The sequence below is a fragment of the Anarhichas minor genome, unplaced genomic scaffold (assembly GCF_050575085.1).
Source record: "Anarhichas minor isolate MPS153535 unplaced genomic scaffold, ASM5057508v1 ptg000011l, whole genome shotgun sequence".
NCBI lineage: Eukaryota > Metazoa > Chordata > Actinopteri > Perciformes > Anarhichadidae > Anarhichas > Anarhichas minor.
Window position 1 is genome coordinate 14,222,613 of NW_027466457.1, and position 12,221 is coordinate 14,234,833.

The following is a 12,221-nucleotide window of genomic DNA, read 5'->3' on the forward strand; positions in this document are numbered from 1 at the left end:
TCAATTTCAAACACTCCCTGACTTTAAGAATCACACAGTTAGAACAGTTCAGACCTGGAGGCTGCAAAGTATGGCTCATCATCCACTTAGGAACGTCACTGAAGTATTTATTGTCATGGGAAAATCTTAAAACATGAACTTACGTACAAACAGACTTGTTTTGCTTGAATGGTATGAACCCATTTAACCTTTACATTTGGAAGCAGGGATATAATCAAAACAGGACAAACAAGGGTCTCTCTCGATAGCAATAGCTTGAGGCTAAATGTCTTTTACAAGGGTGGCTTGATGCTGAATAAAAGGTTATGTTAATCATTCATGTTACAATGAACAAGGGTTAAACTGAAATCCAACTGTGCAATAGCAGAAGAGGAGAGCAACCAGTAGTCATGTAAGTTTCAGAATTATCATAATAATGATTATGCTCCCCTGAAAGCACAGTCGGTAAAAGTAATTTTACCTTGCTTTATTTATTATAAAAACACTCTTCATTCTACTCGATAAGAAACTAAATTAAAGTCATGTGAACCGTCTTTGTTCGCCTTTCCGCTGTTCAAACAATCACCAGGGTTTGAAAGAGAGACTAAGATAGCACCAGATAAAGACAAAGCAAACCACACAAACCTTTTAACTCTTTATTAACTCTGTTTTACGGCTCGTTCATGACATTGAACATAACACGAGAAAAAACAGAAAGGTATACTCGTCCACTGGCAAGGAGTCTGTCGCCTCTGTTAAAAAATCTGCATAAATGCGCACATTTTGATGAAAAAAAAGGTTATAAGATGCAGATTTCAGCTTTAAAATGACTCTTAGGAGTGACACATTGTTGATTTGTTTCTATGAATATAAAGCGACAGAAGTTTATTCCCTCACTTTCGATACACAGGATGCTGTTGTTGCTCACTTACTCTTCATTCGCACAAAAAACAACAGCGGCCTTACCTCTACTTTGTTTTCCCTTTCTGAACACATCCTCCCAAGAGGATCTTTGAACATCTAAAATTACAACTGACAGATCCTCTTGCTCGTTAGATCACAATATCAATCAGGGAAAACACAGGTTTCCCTTTCTCCTGCTCCTCTGATCTGCACCACGAACACAGGACAGTCTCCCAGCATGCCTCAGCTCGTCCCTTCTCACCCCACAGCAAGCCAGATCTAAAACCATCTAACACCCCTCTTTACTGTTATGTGCACATAGTAATCATGATGATATCAGAGGAGCGCTTTATCTCTCTCATTTAAAGGTTTTACTTTGTTATTGATACAGTAAAGTGGGCCAGAATTGGACAGCCGGAGGCGGAATACAGTGCTCAGTGTCTTTAGTTGAAAGACAGGTAGCTCTGCCTCTTATCTGCAGTACGGAAACTGGTTTGAAAGGAAAAACGTGTGTGTGTGTGTGTGTGTGTGAGCGTGTTAAAAAGTGTTGTGACATCTTCCTGTCAAATCAAAGGGGACATGAGTGGAAGGAAATGCTGGGGGACAAGTTGAAGTGTGTGTCTTCCTTTTATTATTTATTTTCCATCACGTGTGACCGTTTCCCATCCAACCTGTTCAACTTCTGAATCTGCTTCTTTTCCATCTTATGGCCGGTTTTCTGCAAACAGTCAGTTGTTCCTGTTTGCTGCATTTTATTTTAAAATAATCCATCACATTAAACGTTAACAACAACTTCATGTATTTCTCTCTGGATTTCTCCTTTTTTCCCCTTTTTAATTGCAAATATTTCCAGGTATCCTATTGGACCAGGGAGTATTTCATGCTTTTTTTAACTGGATGAGCAAATGCAATGCTCACTGTACTTCTCATATTCTAAACAAAGGTGGTCGACAACATGTGTCCTAATCTTGATATCCTCTGTGATCATGGCTTCCTTTATAGTATGTGTTGTGTGTTTATTATTAACGAGGGAAACACGGTATTAATAAAAACAGACAGACACCGTTATCAGAATTGGAAGTGATTTTGATCATGAATGGCACACTAAAAGACTATTTTTGAAATATTTACTGTGTATAATAAGTCCCATTGTTGTAGCACATCATAATCTCTTTTTTTAATCATGCACTATAATCACTATAATGCATTATAATGTGTTGCTCTAAGTGGTCATTGTTCGCTTTAAAGTAAAGTTGTTTTTGCATAGATTCAATTATATTTTTTCCATTTTGCTTAAAGCAAACGATGTAAGTATTGTAAGTCATTATTAAATGCTTAATAATATGTTATTGTAATGAAGCATTATGAATAGTTATGAGTGCTGATAACTATAATTATTCAGCGCTATACTCAGATTGTAACACAGTGTGTTTATAATGACATGGGCGTCATAAGTGTTACCGAATGATGAATACACTGGAGAAGACAAACACTAGTGGTGCATGAAGACAAACGGGTCAGCGGTGGGTTTTACATCAGCAGCACCAGCAAATACAGCCTGAAATGTTTCACCCATTGATGCCAAAGAATGACTCTGATTTCACACAGTTCACACAAAAGAAAAACACAGCTCACTATTGAGTTCGGCTCTTCCTTTGCTAATTAGCGGAGCTGCTATCCCGAAGGACTAGTGGCATTGATCACGCTGCAAACACTTAGCATAGACAAAAATGAAACGTGATTAACATGTGCAATATAACCAGGCGCATACAGTGTTAGCATGAATAATAACTCTGGGCCTTGTAAACGTTCCTGTGAATGGCTGTTGTCCCTGAAGATGCATTGTAAAAATGTCTTTCATGCACTGCGGTGGTAATGCATTTCATTTTGAGCCGATTGGAAGCCTACGTATGCAGATCGACAGCTTTTCTTTTCCTAATGAGTTTAGTTGAAATGAGAGGAGGTGATCAATAGATGGCTGCGGCTGAATGCTTCATTAAGTGAGGCAAACGGCTACGTTCAGAGCTGTTGAGCGCTGAAGCTACAAACCCCTTTTTTCTATTTCTCATTTGTTCATTTTTAGGAAATACTGCTTCTTTGTCTCATTACATCTTTCTCTCCTTTACTACATGATGATGGGATTACTGTTTCTCTTTCTATCGTTCAACTTCAAGAACCCTTGAAAGCACATTTTCTGGAATCTCTCCTCAACAGGCAACCTTGCTGATTTAAAGCTTTGTTGTGTGTTACTTTCAAACGCAAAGCATTCCAAATTCATAAGCTTTCAAGAGTTTTGCAATGTAATGCAGACAGGAGTGCAAGGCCTACCTGGTAAATAGGTTTGTATATGGATTCCTGATGTGACACAGTTGACAGACCACTTTGCGTTCCAAACGTTGCACGGCAGAAAGCTCCACAGGTATATTTTGCAATCCAAATCTTTTTTTTTCCTGACTCCTCACCGGCATGTGCTCTCTAGTCTGACACTTAAAGCATACGTTTGCTCAGAATCCTCTTACAGTATGACCGGATTTGATCATCCGCACTGCAAAAGGCAAGCACATTAAAGCCTGAACAATGCCGTCCGTTGCCTCGTCCTCCACCTCCTGCTGAAAAGGATTCAGTCAGCTGTGCTCGCCCAGGTTAGCTTGGCTGTATGATCAAATGGAACAGAGCCTATTAGCCACCGAGCGCTCACTTAGCCTAACATGGCTGACCCTTCCGTGCACCGTAGCCCTGAGCTAAAGTGTGGATGATGTCGTTGTTCGCCTTCGCGCTGCGCTCACCCGCTGTCGGCACGCTGTTAGCTCTCCGCTACTCAGAGGTGCCCTAAGTGCCTGTGACAGTTCTAATGAATAGACATGGCCTCGCTTTGCAATGTGGGTGTTTTTCTGTTTTTTTTTGTCTTCACCCAACTCAGCTTTTAAAAGCTTTATCAAGACGTCTTTTAGATTGAGACAGCTAGCTGTATTATCACACAGCTGGTTGCTGCAAAAAGGTCCTTTCTGCCTGGACGTCGACAAGATGCAAGCCACGAGGGTGAAGGTCCCACACTTTCTTGACAATCTTGCATTTACGTTGAGTTTCACCTGCATTGTGTGAAGGTTGAGATACAGAGACTTGCTGCATACAAAAGGCTTATTCTACACTGTTAAAGCACTTAGTACTTATTAAGCTGGTAGGCTGGTTCCTGAATAAAATGTACAAGGCCAGCATGAGGGAACATCAGAAGAAAAAATGTCATTTGTAGCTAAAATAAGAGAAAGAGAGGATGGGAAATAAAAGCCTGTAATAAACAGAGAAAATACCCACACAATAACCCGTCTCTTAGCATTGATGGGGGCCTCATTAGCAATAATGAATCTGAATTCACCTTGTCTCCTTGAGCCCTCGATACAGAAAAGGAAAAAGCAGTCAGGAGTGGACGCATTTATCTCAATGCTAAACCAAGCCATTCTGGGATGATGCCCGATGGACATTAAACCCAGTGAAGTGTGCAATCAAGCTCCCTCAGTTTAGATGACTGAATTATCATTATCTGTATTGTTGTGCCTCCCGGGGGCCGACCCACTGTTAGCGGGGGCCTGGCATGGGCACGGTGCCCTCGTGCCAACTTAGTCAGCCATCTAATGTGGCCAGAGCAGCTCTGGCGCCTGGCAAACACTTAACATCACTCTACTCCCCGCTTATGCCCCGAGCCCTTATGAATTACTGTACAATTCACGTGTTTCATTTGCAAATGAGATCAAGCTCAATTACCGCTACACTGTACTGCTGCAGAGTGGTTATAACATGGACACCTGTGTGACTAATTTATGAATCCTGAGAACCTAAACGAGTTGAAGGAGACATATCGTGCTCATTTTCAGAATCATATTTGTATTTTTGGGTTTCTACTAGAAATTGTTTACATGCTTCAATGTTATAAAAAACACTTTATTTTTCTCATCCTGTCTGTCTGAATATACCCGTGTTCACCCTCCGTCTGAAACGCTCCGTTTTAGCGCCTGTGTCTTGAAGACCCCCTCCTGAAAAAGCCCAGTCCTGCTCTGATTGGTCACCGTTTTCCGGTCTTTTGTTGTCTTCACAGCATCACTGCAGCCGGTGACTCAATCTGTGTGCCAACTACACAGAGTTTAGCGTCACTTCTACCGGTGACTGTATAGTTGTGACATCACAACCTTAAAGGAAGTCACGACGGCTCGTTTAAAGGCACAGTTTCTGAATACGGGCTGTGTGCGTTTCTCTGTGAAATGGGCATTTTGATACTTTCACAGTAGTCATGACAGCACCGATAGACCTACGACATGATTTTTAAAAAGACATTGAAAAATCACTTTTACTCACTGCTATTGAGGATATAGGAACAACACATCTGAGATGAAAGCATATAAACTGACAGAGGCTTCAAGTGTACAACTCAGATCTGATGGGACATTGCTGTCTCATGTTTTTTTCATGATCACTCTACACTCACGGAGTTGACAGACAGTCAGAGACTATTTGACAGTAACCCATCAGTCTGGAGAGGCATTCGTCTCAGAGATTTGTACACAATATCATGAAAAAAAATAGATTGAATCTATTGCATTAAAACCACAGCTCCATATATATTTTTAAAATCCCAAAACACACACTAGTTAAAAGAAAACAGCAGATTAAAAACCCTGACCAATGAAAATGTTTCAGATTTGTGCATTAGTGGCAACATGATGTGACGGTGCATTTCTGTGATCCAACAAACACGGGTTTCTTCTCAAACGTCATCGTGACCGTCTTGAATTGATTCATTTTTGCAGAAACTTGTGATTAAAAAGCCATTTTCCATTTTTGCCAGCAATGCATGAGAGCTTGAAAACATGTTTTCTTATTCAGCTTTATGTCACCGATCAGAATTTAGCAATATTTAAATGAAAATCTGATGACACTTCAGTTTTTTTCAGGCCATTGTCAATGAAATCTGATCAAACCACATCCACACAGTCCTGACAGCAGATTAAGTTTTAAAAACTACTCAATCTGAGTATTTTGTTGCCTCTACTCGGCCCTCAACATGGCCCGGCTGAGCTGGCGGCTCACAGCTAACGGTCCTAACAGTGCAAACAACGGTAACAGTGCTGACAGAGCTAAAAGTATGAGGGCGGTGCAGAGCGGTGCAGAGCGGTGCAGAGCGGCGGCCATTAGCTAGCCAGTGAGGCACGCTCACACGGATTCACATGCACTGAAACGCATGCACTGCCAGCCCTGCTATGTCAACAAAGCACAGAGAATATCAGATTACAACACACACAGAGGGAGATCGACTTAATTCACTGCTCAGGTAGACATTACTCCACTATATCTTCACATAGCAAATAGTTGTTTGCAGCTATATTAATGCTTTGAATTTCAAATTTAGCACCTTTAAAGTGTTGAACCAAAAGTTCTTGTTACTAATTTAGTCATGCATATTTAAAGTACAAACAAGAAAACAACAGGGTTCAGAACCACATGTTTGGGGGCTTTATAACCTTGTAGTTTACTTTTCATAAAGACACCACGAGTCTAAGCCATTATGTCCAAAAATAAATTGCACTGTGAACTACAAGTTCGGTAAAATCAATATACATTGAGAGGAAACTGGTGACCTCTTGCAGCTTCTTGTGCTGCAGCTGTTTTATGAGCCCTGTCCTTGTCCATGTGTTTAAGCTTGTGCTGTCCAGTTTGGAGGAGTCTGCTCTGTGTCTTAAGTTAAGGCCAGGGCAGAGCTAGGCACCCAATCACCCATATAATGGCTTCTCCAGCTGGAAGAGAAGGTCAGAGCGAGGCCAAGCCTTCCTCTCACCCCGCTTCTCTGTGACAATAGAGACATTCTGCCAGGCTTCGTTCACTTTGTTCTCCCTCGCTGCTGAAAGCCTGTTTCAACATCTCTGCTGTTACCGCCACTCAAACTGTGGAAAGTATGTCCTCTCCTCGAGGGGGTCTAGATAGTTGGCGGGCTGGGAGTGATGTGTAATCATGTGCAACCTTCGACTAGTGTACCTCTGTGTATTCAGCATCAACACCTGCGCTGCAAATGTTCAATGACGCCTTACCGGGAAAAGAATTATATTAAAAATACATTAGCCGTGAGATTCCTTTTGTTACGGGGCAGCAAATGGATCTTTCTTCAAAAAATAGCAGCTTAGCTACTAGCCAAGGCCTTTCAGAAACATTTATTGAAGGACAAATCATCTGGAGGCTTGTTGAACTAAGCTGCAGATGAAGCTGCAGGTCAGGACCGAACTTTGAACTGAAACGAGCCCGGAGAGCCCGACCGCTTAGTGCGTGTGTGTGTGTGTGTGTGTGTGTGTGTGTGGGTGTGTGGGTGAGGGCTTACCGATTCATACACTCAGGTAGAAGTGGTTGTGATGACAGCTTAACGGGCGAGTGGGGTCGGCCCCGAGAGTTAAGCCTATCGGCTAATTAACACGCTCTTGGCTCTGGCTCTGTTTGCCTTCCTCTACGGGATTGGCAGCTTGAGCTGTGATTGTGTGCAGGTACGGGCTTTGTCTTTCTGTCTGTGGATTAGCATTTGGGAAACTGGTGCGTAAAAGAACTGTCCCAGCTCGCCATATTAGACGTAACAAGGCAGGGCAGAGCTGTGCGTGTAGAAAGGCTTTATTTGCTTCAAACTTTGTTTTAAAATATTGATATTTAATCTACTTTTCACGTATCCCAGTTTGGTGGTCAGTGCTGTTCTCCTCGGCTCGGCCAACAGGCCGACTCCCCCTGGACTTCTTGTGGTTGGTTTCAATCTCCTCCTCTGTAATTGATAGGGATCTCTTTACTAATTATCAGCCACAGCCTGTGGGTCTTGACTACAAATACAGTCAGCGGGACATGCCTGGTAGTTTGGCTGCAGGCCAGCCAGCATATGGTACGAGCGCATGCAATGCGGTTTGCCAGAACAGTTTTGAATGTCGTCCAAAAGAATCAGATTAAACAGTGATTTTATCAAGCCCTCCTTTTTTTTCTTTTTTACTCGGATTTCAGCTAAATGCCAAATTGTTCACCTGATAATTGAGCATCTGGCTAAGGCCGACGTGATATGACTGTAATAAAAAAAAACAAGACGGGCCTGTGTCAAAGCCAAAAGAGATCATGTTTGAAGCCAGTGGAGCGTGTTTGACGCGGCCCCTTCATAGAAGTGGACTGTGAGGAGAACCGTCGGTCTCCAGTGAACCGTCACACACATGGCTTTGATCACTACGCTGCATCTCTAATTAAGTTGTTCTATAAATTGTTTTTGTTTTTTTCAAAACACATAAGACAACCATCTGTCAAAATCGGTTGAAAACATTCACTTTGTTTACAACATAATTAGATTTTTGGGGATTTCTTTTTTTGTAATTTTCTTGAAAAATGAAGGGTCATTATTTCTTGTTATAAATAACAATTTTATGAATTCATCTGAAGGCCTCTGGTGTATAATCAGAACCTTGTTTGCATCGTTCCCCTTCACTTTCTAATACTGAACTGTAAACCCAGTTTCACTGTAAACTACGCTGAACGCTGTGATCTGGATGCAGAACAACAGCAACATTTGGATGTGTGGAAGAGGCCTAATAAAAGAGCATCGTTGCCGTTATTCACAAACATTCAGAGAAATACACTCACAGAGCTCCTGACTGAGCCTAAACTATTTTAGCAGTGAGTTCTAGTTCTGGAGGGATTTAGCTCTGAGCGAGGAAGGGACAGAAACGTTGTCCTTAGTGAGGAGGTGTGGCTTCACTCTTTTAAAGAGCTGTGATTGGTTGATCCAAAAGAAAAGAAAACTGACGTGATAATGAGCATAGAATGCACAGTGAAACCAATCGGTAATTTATCTAATTGATATTAAACATTAAAAAGACTCAGCTTCAGTTCCGTCAGTTTCAGAAATCTGTTTCAGTGAATGCCGGCCAGTCTATAAGCAACGGCGTTGGTTTTTCACTTTAGGTTTCTCTTAGTGCCAAGATGCTTTGTGAATTACTTTTATCTGTACCAGGCAGTGTTGCCAACTCCTCAGTAAGGAAAGTAGCTATTTGCTGTCCTAAAAGTCGCTAGAAGTCGCTAAATGACGTCATCGCCTAATTTGCATGATTGTAATGAGCACTGTAGGAGAGAGGCGGGAACAGCGGCGGCTTTGCGCATGCGCGATTCATTTGCAGTCTGGGCACAGGAGAGTGTGGGTCTCCTCTTTCTGCAGCTGGGACTGCTGCGCGAGGGGCTACTGTGAGACTAACTGCCTTTGAGTGCTTTGAGGCGGCGGAGGGGCTCACGGCAGCTCCTGCGTGCCGAACGGTACGTGCTTTCACGTCAGAGTCAAAACACCAGAAAAGTCTCCAACAACACCAGAAGAAGTAGCTAGATTTGTCGCTAGTAGCTTTTGACAAAAAAAGTCGCCATGAGGGTTTGGAAAGTCACCAAGTTGGCAACACTGGTACCAGGATGTTGTCTTAACCGCAAAGGGACAGTCTTAGAAAACGTCGTAAATATACGATTTCTTCTCTGAACCCCGACACTAGGAGCAACTCTTTGTAGCAGGAAGCTTCATCGATTCGGCTGCTGATCATTTTGAGTCTGAAATCGGGTCAATTGCAAAAAGGAAACTCCAGCTGCTCCAACTGAAAGCTGACTATGACACTCAAAGTTTTCTGTGGTGTTTCTGACTGTTCCTCGTGCAACACCATCTTATGGACACGGCAGTTCTAGAAGGTCATTCGACCTGCACGGTGATAGTGAGGTCGTGATTCGGTCGGTTGGTGGTTCAGGTGGCCATGTTGGATCCACTTTCTATTTCTCCTCTCTGGTCAGCTGAGCGGTTGTCGACTTGGCCCAGACTCACCACCAGGCCCCCCCTTTGCTGATATTTGGCTCCCTGACCCCCCTCCAACTCTCATCTGTGACCTAAACCACAGGGTCCGCCCACATCATCTCCCCCCAAGGGCCCGACCCAAAACAACGCTTCTATTGTGTCTGAACCACACATCGTGCTGTGTGTCTGTCTGTGTGTGTGTGTGTGTGTGTGTGTGTGTGTGTGTGTGTGTGTGTGTGTGTGTGTGTGTGTGTGTGTATGTGTGTGTGTGTGTGTGCTAAGTAGGGTAGGGTTTCATATATCATGCCTAAAGTGGAACCAGAAGCTTGGGTCTTGAACTGGTGTTTTGAAAGCGTGCGTTTGACAAAGAAGCAATTTTGCACCCTGGACGTGAGTCTATTCGAGTCCCAGTTGGTTGATTTGACCTAAAAGTAGACTTTTAAATGTTTTAAAGTCTAAAACACCAATATCTTGACAGCTGACGACCAATTTAAATCTGTCCAAGTTCATTGATTTAGCTTTCTCAGTATCACATATTCCAATAGAGTTTTGTTCCATTCAATCTAAATACAAGGATTTCACAAAACCCACAACACTTTGCTCTTAGGGAAAAAAGTTATTTCTATTCATAAACAGACCATTTATGTTTTTTGTTGTTTTTTTTTCAAACAAAAATAAGGAAAAAAATTAGACCCTGAAAATGTGAGAGGATGAATGAAATATGAAAGCACTGCCATTAACCAGTGAATAGATGTTTTACTTTACATTTTAAATTAATTAAATCCAAAATGACCTTGTTGCTGCTGCGGTGCATCATACGCCTGAGCTGATACAGTTTTTAAAGCTCATCAGTCATTCTTACTTGATAGTTTTCCGCTTTCTCACACAAAGACTTGACAGAATCAGGCAAACGTGGGAAAATAGGGTTCCTGTTGAAAAAATACTTAAGTTACAGTTTAATTTCTAACACAGTGCTTTCCCTCGGTGGACAGACGTGGCTTCCTAACATCCAGACTGTTAGACTGCAGTAGCTGTTGACATCAGCGCTGTAATGCGGGACCGGACCTCTCTGGCTGCAAAGCAGGGATCAGCAGCCGAGCTTTTCTAGTATTAATCTCACACCTTCAGTAGAAACTCTATCTAATTAAGGGCTGCAGGACTTCCAGCGGGCACCTATGGCAGCGCGGCCACCTTATATCACATAATGTTCCCTACACTGCTGGGAGGGACTACTTCGTGAGTATTTTTAGCATGGGTGGCCCCAGTGGCAATCAAAGCCGGATCCAGGCAGAGTTGGGGCCTGACTCTCTAAACTGCAGGTGAGGTAAAATAGCAATTATTTTTTGTGAGTGTTAAAGGTCAAAGGTCAGAGCAAGAGTTTAGGTTGTGTGCAATGTATACCCATAACTTATATTAGGTGATCTTCAGGCTACTTCTGAATTGTGTTAGTTGTTTTTTTTGTCAGAACAGGAAAAACAAATGCAGAATAATTTTCTAGGAGTCAACTGCTTTTTATAACAAATGATTGAGTTGAGGTAATATTGGATCGCTTGTATTGTGATGTTTGGATATGTGTATGTTTTTTTTCCCCAAAATGAAGAATTAACACATATACTGTAGAGTCCATTATTAACATGCATTAAAGCAGCGGACATTAATCAACAAACCGACCAACCGATAAAACCAGGAACATAATCAGCAGATTAACTGATAATGATAAATAAATAGAAAAAGTTCACAAAAATATCAGCTCTCACTTTTAATACTTTATATACAAATTCTTAATTCACAGGAATGAGTTGTTGCGTCTATTCTAATAAAAACCTTGTCTTTTTTTAAATTGATTTGTTAATTAAAGTTTATTCTTGCTGCACTCATCATAAATCAACCTGGATTAGAGCATCAGTTTACCGTCGAAATCGTGGTTGTAGTGCACGCAAAGCCTACATGTGGCTCCTACAGCTGGCCTGCTCCGCTGGAGTAGCCTGGGCATATCACTGGGCAGCAAAAGTAAAAGAATGTGTGTGTGTGTGTGTGTGTGTGTGTGTGTGTGTGTGTGTGTGTGTGTGTGTGAGGGGGGTTGATGTTTGAAAAGAGGGTTACACAGGGCTACTATCCCTCAGGAACCCTCCCCTCCATCCAGCATCGAGGGCCGGCTGCTTTCTCAGGCCATGTTCTGCGATAAGAGAGTCTGGGTGTCATCTGACAGATGAAAATAGTGTGTGTGAAACGGACACCGCGCTAACACGCAGCCAGGCTAACCACTCTGCAGTTTAATGGTTTTACAACACCGAGCGAGCGGTGATAGCCCATTGAAAGTGTGTGTGTGTGTGTGTGTGTGTATGTGTGTGTTATAACATGTGCAATTAAACGTCTCAGCAGCGTACTGGCATTCTTTAATCAGTGTGTGTGGCGCGCATGTATGTTCGAGTGCTTCAGAGCGTTCTCCTATCAGTGTGTTTGCGTGAGTGTGTGTGCGTTTGTCTGTGTGTATCTTTTTCCTCCTCTTGGCCGGCCTGTC

General features: G+C 42.3%; 1 protein-coding gene across 7 annotated transcripts in view; it reads left to right on the forward strand.

The window, feature by feature from the left end:
- The window catches only part of LOC142947762 (transcription factor SOX-6-like), a 104,390-nt gene that overhangs the window by 42,216 nt on the left and 49,953 nt on the right, over positions 1–12,221 (forward strand). The window lies entirely within an intron of this gene.